The sequence below is a fragment of the Montipora capricornis genome, chromosome 6, assembly GCF_036669925.1.
Source record: "Montipora capricornis isolate CH-2021 chromosome 6, ASM3666992v2, whole genome shotgun sequence".
NCBI lineage: Eukaryota > Metazoa > Cnidaria > Anthozoa > Scleractinia > Acroporidae > Montipora > Montipora capricornis.
In genome coordinates this window covers 2,829,751-2,836,434 of record NC_090888.1, presented here as the reverse complement: position 1 = coordinate 2,836,434, position 6,684 = coordinate 2,829,751, and the positions used below count along the sequence as shown (strand labels likewise).

The 6,684-nt window shown below is 39.5% G+C and overlaps 1 pseudogene; it reads right to left on the bottom strand.

Moving 5' to 3' along the window:
* Positions 1–2,350: 2,350 nt before the first annotated feature.
* LOC138053104 (uncharacterized) lies at positions 2,351–6,684 on the bottom strand (annotated as a pseudogene).

The following is a 6,684-nucleotide window of genomic DNA, read 5'->3' as shown; positions in this document are numbered from 1 at the left end:
AAACTTGAGGTAGAACTTTTCGTTTCTGGTTCCCTCGAGACAGAGGTGAGAGATGGTTTCATTGAGACTGGGAAGGGCACTCCTGACAAATGCATGTCTCCTTGGTTCTTTGTGTGCCGTTCCCTTTTTGTTGGTTTTAGCCCCTGCTTTATGTGAAATTTTTGTACTTGAAAAACCTTGAAAAACTTGAAACTTTGGCCAGTTTTTCCCTCTTTACTCGGATGCATGACGCGAATAAGGCTGGTTTTTTTTATATGTACGTTTCGTTTTTTAGTGTAACGATTAGTGTGTATGTAAGGTGTTGTAAGCACAATTAAGTACACATGAAAAGACAACATGTTCAAATTACGAAGATAATTTAACTTTATTTGACTAAAAGTAAAGCACTATCTTTTTATGCTCTCTTTACTGTTAAGAAGGAAATGTACGAAAACGCAAGATGTTTAAAATCATAGCATCATTTAGATTTGTTTGACAAAAAGAAAAATACTTTTTCCCTTTTGCTATGTCTCGATACTGTAAGAAAAACTATGTATGTTTAAATTAAGTTTTATATTACATTAGCGATACTAATGCGAAATCACATGTTGCAACCTAAGCTAGTGAAATGAACTCCTTGAAATGCTCTTTATGCCCCGGCGACGCTCCGGCAGTGTTCCACAGGAAGGGACAATCGCACATGGCATTGGGATTCCAAAGAAATGCACGTGAGAACCCTTAATTGGCAGTTGGATGCACCGACTGCTGCTGCTCATGTTACTATGGTCATGGCTTCTATGTTGCATTTCGTTTCTAAATCAGATTTTGTTAATCGACGGATGATCTCTTGTCTTCCTGTTACATGGCGTGTATGAAGCTCTCGATGAAGAGTTCTCATTTCTTCCAAGTTTCCATTCCGTGTAACATCACTCACAGTCGTCTGTTCAACTCTTTTATTTCCGGGTCATCTGGTTCATCTTCATTCGTAAACTTTTCTCTCTCTCAATGCCTCATCTACAGAGCGAGGCTCGTTTACCTCCTCCGAGCGAGGCTCATTTCCATTCTTCTGCTCTTCGTTGACGGCTTCTTCTTCTTCGTCTTCGTCTTCTTCCTCGTCGTCATCAGCCTCATTCCTATCATTGTCATTTCCAGCCGCCATGTTGGTTTTCAAATTGTCATGCAAATTAGCCATAGCCATGTGTTATCCTGGGGGGCAAACACTGGAATAAAGGCAAAATTGCGGAAAATCGTTTCGTCGAAATATTGAATTAACATTGCTAAAAGTACATTTTAGAATTTAGAATTAAGTACTTTTTTATAATAATTTTATATCTTTTGATTGCCTCCGACATTTTTTTTCTACTTCTTCGTTATCTGCTAATTTTTTTCAGTAAAAAAAAATCGAAGTAACTTGTGTAAGCATTCTATTTTACTACTTAGGTGAAAAACACTCAATGAATGTGAAAAAATCATCTGTGTGGCTAAGATGTTCGTTATAACCTCTCGAACTTGTGTTGTTTGCCCCTCAGAAGTGTGTAGCTAATTTGCATGATAATAGCAAATCCAACATGGCGGCTATCGTGAATAAGGTCTATTGGCAGTAGATGACGTGGTAACCCTGCCCACGAGGCGAAGGGAATAAATTACACAGTATTAAATTGACATCGGCTTAATTGAGTTAGTCATCTTCTCCTTGTGGGGTACTAAGTGACCACAACAGCTACTGCCAACTGACAGCGTTATTGCCGGTACGATGACTTTTACCACGTTAGCTTCCTCTGGTAGCTTGCTGATATGGTTATCATTCTATCTGCGGGTTGTAATGGGCCGTGGTCAAATGATTCTTCGCAGTCAATACGTTCAAGTTCTCTCCATATAATTAGAATAACTTTTAGATTTGATTTATGATTTACAGACTTTGCCAGTCAAGCTGACAGAGCGTCACAACAGCTTGCGCCAATTACTGTGGCCCCTTTTTTTACCCTCCCAACCAAGATACACAACAGAAGACAGACCATTCAAGTCACTCGCAGGGAGGCACTTCCAAAGTTTCCGTGTTCAAGGTTTTGGAATGGAATAGTTTCAGTCGGGTTATTTACAGTTCAACTCCTCGTCTCTGCATGGAGATAGCCAACTGATCTCTCCCTGGGATTCTTATGTAGATGCATAGTGCTGAAAGATTATATTTACTAGATTACCCAGTAATATAAATTATGTAACAGTAACAGAGTTATTAGTTTGAAGTGAACTAGGAATATGTTCGACAAAAAAAATACTTATACTCACTCGCGTTTTTGTAGTATTACCCAAAACAATTAAAATGAACAAAATGAAACGTGAATTAATATTTTGATGGAATCATGTCGGTGGATCAGTTAACGTAAATCGTACCTTGGCTTTTTTCCAAGGAATCGATTACAGCTCTGGAGAACGCCAAGCCCTCAAAGTGTCTCATCTCTTCTGTGAATGCCTTCCGTCTTCCAACAAACTCATTCACTGACACCTTAGCTACAAATGTGAGGCGTGCATGCGCGACTGATTTGTACTGGGAGGGCGGGCTGAATGGGGAATGATTCCTGAGAAGATAAATACAGACAATAAAAATCTAGTCAACACCCTAAAAATGCTAGTCTGCCTTATTGCAAATCATTTGGCTGATTGGACGTCGGTCTCTTAGCGCTTAAGTTTTTTTAAGCATTTGTCTCTTGCTACTTGTCTCGCAATTTCGTTGCGTCAGAAGTTGCATGAATATAAATTGCCTAAAGAAATACTTCATTAGCCAATTCAGGCAATTTTTTGGTTCTTGCAATCTTTGAGAGAGAAAGTCGGTACCTGCTAATCACAACCTTATAACAATTTTTTTCAACGTTGCGCAGTGCAAAGGCTTTCCTTCAACTTGTGACCACGTTTTTTGTCATCAGGCAATAAAAATCTTCATGTGATTTCACGAGAACATCAAAAGAGAGACAAGTTGCAAAAACTGTTGCAACTATTTGATGTTGCACGCTGTAATGCGCTAGTAACAAGGATGATAGATTATAGTTCCTTAGCAAGTCGGGCTATCCGGTCGGATGTGACATTCACGCAAAACTTGTAGGGACAGTACATGAGGAACAGAGATAAAAAAAGACCTAGCTTTCCGGAAGTTCTTGAAGCTCACTGGGTAGAACCCTCAGGCTAGAAACTTATAATTTCACATTACCAAATGAAGAGTTACTTACCATGTGCCATCAGACTTGAGTTTTTTTTTTTCCGTGTCCTCTTAAACTTCCGCTTTTTCAGCTTGATGTGGTTTGAAAGTATATGTATTGCTACCGGTACTTAAAAATAAGTACAATTTATGCAGAGATTCTATTGTCGTATTGTTCGCGCCTATTCTGCTCAAAATGTACATTACCTTGGAACACCACAGCCCGTCCATATTTTGGTCGCACCTCAGTGATGATTTCATTATCATGTGTCATTGTCTCATAAAATGCTGTTTCTCCATAGTCATTCTTGGTCCAATTTGGTGTCAGATATATGAGGTATGTCCACTCATCTTCATGCTCCTCACAATCCTGATGAATGCGTGTGTGGTCAGCACTTCTTATAAGGTTACAGGAAATGTCATACGGGAACCACTTGTCACGCCCAGTCACATGTTTTAGGGTCTACAAAGTTACATTAGAGACATTATGCAAGTGTTAGTTTGCGCTGAGTGGTATAGTATAGTGGTCAATTACTACATCTATATACATGTTTTTTTTTTGTTTTTTTTTTTGTATTTGTTTTTACAGCTTTATTGGGTGCTCCTCCTGCAACGTACAATATAAATTTTTAATACAACACAAGAGAAAAAAAAAGAAAAAAAAAAAAAAATAATAATAATGATAAAGAAAAGAAATAAAGAAAAGAAAAGAAACAAAACTCAAAAGGGGTAGGTGCAACGGGATTAAAGTCCCATGCGAGGCACCGCCCCTAGGCACCGCCCCCTGTTCCAGCATTTGGCAAAGTCACGTTTGACTTACAGCCATTTTTGCTCATGTACCAAGTCAGCCACATTTTGCTGGAGAATGCGTGCCAGACCCTGACACCGGCAACTGTGTGCACTTCTCTTTTGATTTATTTGAAGAGTGTGTTGGATCTTTATAAATGTCCCACAGAGTTATAAACATAGTTTGTGAGATGGGGCCTGTGGTTTATGGTCCTTATCCAAGAAGGCTTGAAAGTCTAACCATTTGAAGATGAAATTACAAAAGGCAGCACTTTCTCCTCCGTTATTAAAGACCCTGAGCGTTGGTAAGACTGGAGTTGAAATCACAACATCCTGCATAGTACCCGGGCATGGTAGTCCTGAATGCTCAACAACTGATCCAACAGCTCTTTGATAAACTTAGTAGATACCAACAAATTTTGGTTCGAATACCACACATGCAGCACAATAGTTTCTTCTAGAAAGCTTGTTGAACCGAGCCTACGAGAGCTACAGGAGTTTCAAAGCCCTGTCGAGTGAATAAAAGTACTATTGATAATTATAAAATAATTAGGATAGTTCACGCACTCTCATTGGTCAATAGCCGTGTTTCGAAGAGAGTATGGAAACACAGCTGTGACATCACACAAATTTTGATTCGTTATGTATCGTCAGATGCGTGTTTTGATTGGCTGGTAGGAAATATGAGTGTTATGAAGAAAATCTGTTTCAATCAAGAATAAAACCCGCATTTTCCTTCATTTGTTGAATTATCTTTGAGGAATATTTTTAAAAGCAATAGAAGACTTTTTTCCCCGTGTTTCCATAGCCTCATCTAAACTCCGGAGAGTTGGGAGAATTCTCGGCAGTTATGCATAACTCCCCCTCGTGTTTAGATGAGGCTAGGAAACTGAAACATCCTCTAGTGCTTAAATGCCATGGAAAAATACTGTTTTGCAGTGAAGAGTTACACTAAGAATTTCCGGGAAATAAGCAAGCAATAAGTTGTTTTGTAAATTCCACAAACCTCTGCATTATATCCATAGTCTGCTCTTAATGTAATCATTGATCTCAAATCCCGCAATCCACGGAACGTTGTCACTATCATTGTCGCCTTCATCTGAATCATCATAGTTATGTCCCATGCATGAAAATAAAAACCCTCATTTATCCAAATCTTCCTTTGTCAAACAGGTCATCAAATACTAGAATTCTCTTTCCTTGTGTCGACAAGTGTTCGCAACTTTGTGCTTCCCCACATCAATATCCAATGGAGCAGGCTTATCACTCCCTACAAAGCCACTGTCATAAGCATTTTTTCGTTCTTTTCTCGATGCAATCTCTCTCTGTGGCCTGCAAGCATTTTTGTGCTTTGACTTTGTGAACTGCACATGCAGTATCAATTGACCCTTCTTATAGCAATGCTAGGTGGTCTGGGAAGATATGATATGGAACTCTCCCACAACACAAGACGACCAGTTTTGGGACAGCTCCAGCTAAAATTTCGTTATCCTCATCGAACCTAAAATCAGATATAAGAAGAATGATTAAAACAATTTTTCAGACTTTAACTATCACCTTGGCTGATTGGTTGTTAACTGATTCTATGTGTAAGGCACCCACTCATCTTCATCTTTTAGGTTGTCTGCATGGCCAGTTCCTGAAGATTTTGAGAGATCCTTAAACATCAAGTGGGCCTTCCACCTTCCACAAGAACCCGCTCAGTCCCCCACCATTTTGCTTCTTCTTAAGTAAAGCTACAGCATCGGCATTGACATTGTCATCGCTGTCACCTACTGTCATCATCCTCACTAACATCACCTTGACATCATCTTTGATGCCATGATCATAGTCATCATTAACATATTAGCCTGTGTAGTGGCCCGGCAAGGGTAGGGAGAGAGAAGGGAAGGGTAGGGGGACTGCTTGGGCCAGTCTGTGCCGGCAGTCACCACCACTGCTATCATCATCATCATCCATTACAACCAGGCCTCATTCATAGAGTTTAGAATGGTGGCCTAATTCTGCACACACTCCTCAACAGCTTTGTGAGGCCTTAATTATGCTATTGATATTTGTTGAAAATAAATAATATTAGTGTCTGGTCTTCACGTGACTTGTTCATTCCGTTATTGAGGTTATACAATAGAACACCACAAGCTTGCTGTTACATGACATGAGAACACTCACACAGTCAATGAAATAATAAATTATTGATAATGACAAACTTACAAGTACAGTTCTCCGTAATCATTTTTCCTCCACCTAGGACCAAAAACAAGAATGCTGAATACTCGTCGTCTGTTCTGTTGCATCAGTGAAGAGCTTAGTGAAGTCCCCTCGCCGCACAAGTTTTGCCCTAACCTTGTACGGATAATACACATCTTTTGATTGAGCTGCATCCGCAACTGCCTTTTGTATCGTCTTCCAACCAAAGATTGTGAAAACCCAACACAGTCTATTTCATTTATCCATGGAATGTTATCTGATGGCTTTTCCACACCTCCGTCATATGGTTCATGAAGACTGAACCGCCAAGCATCTAAATCATCATTAATGTAATGCGAGAAGATGCCAAGGTGCTTTGTTCCAGAATGTTGTCAAAGACGAAAATATTCCGGCCATCATTAGTGTTTGTATTTAAAGCTAATTTTTGATGTGAGGTCAACATCAAGGATATCCTGGCAAGGAAAGGGAATGCGGCTGTCAAGAACTATCCTTAGGTCCATACATATTTTGACTTCCTCCAT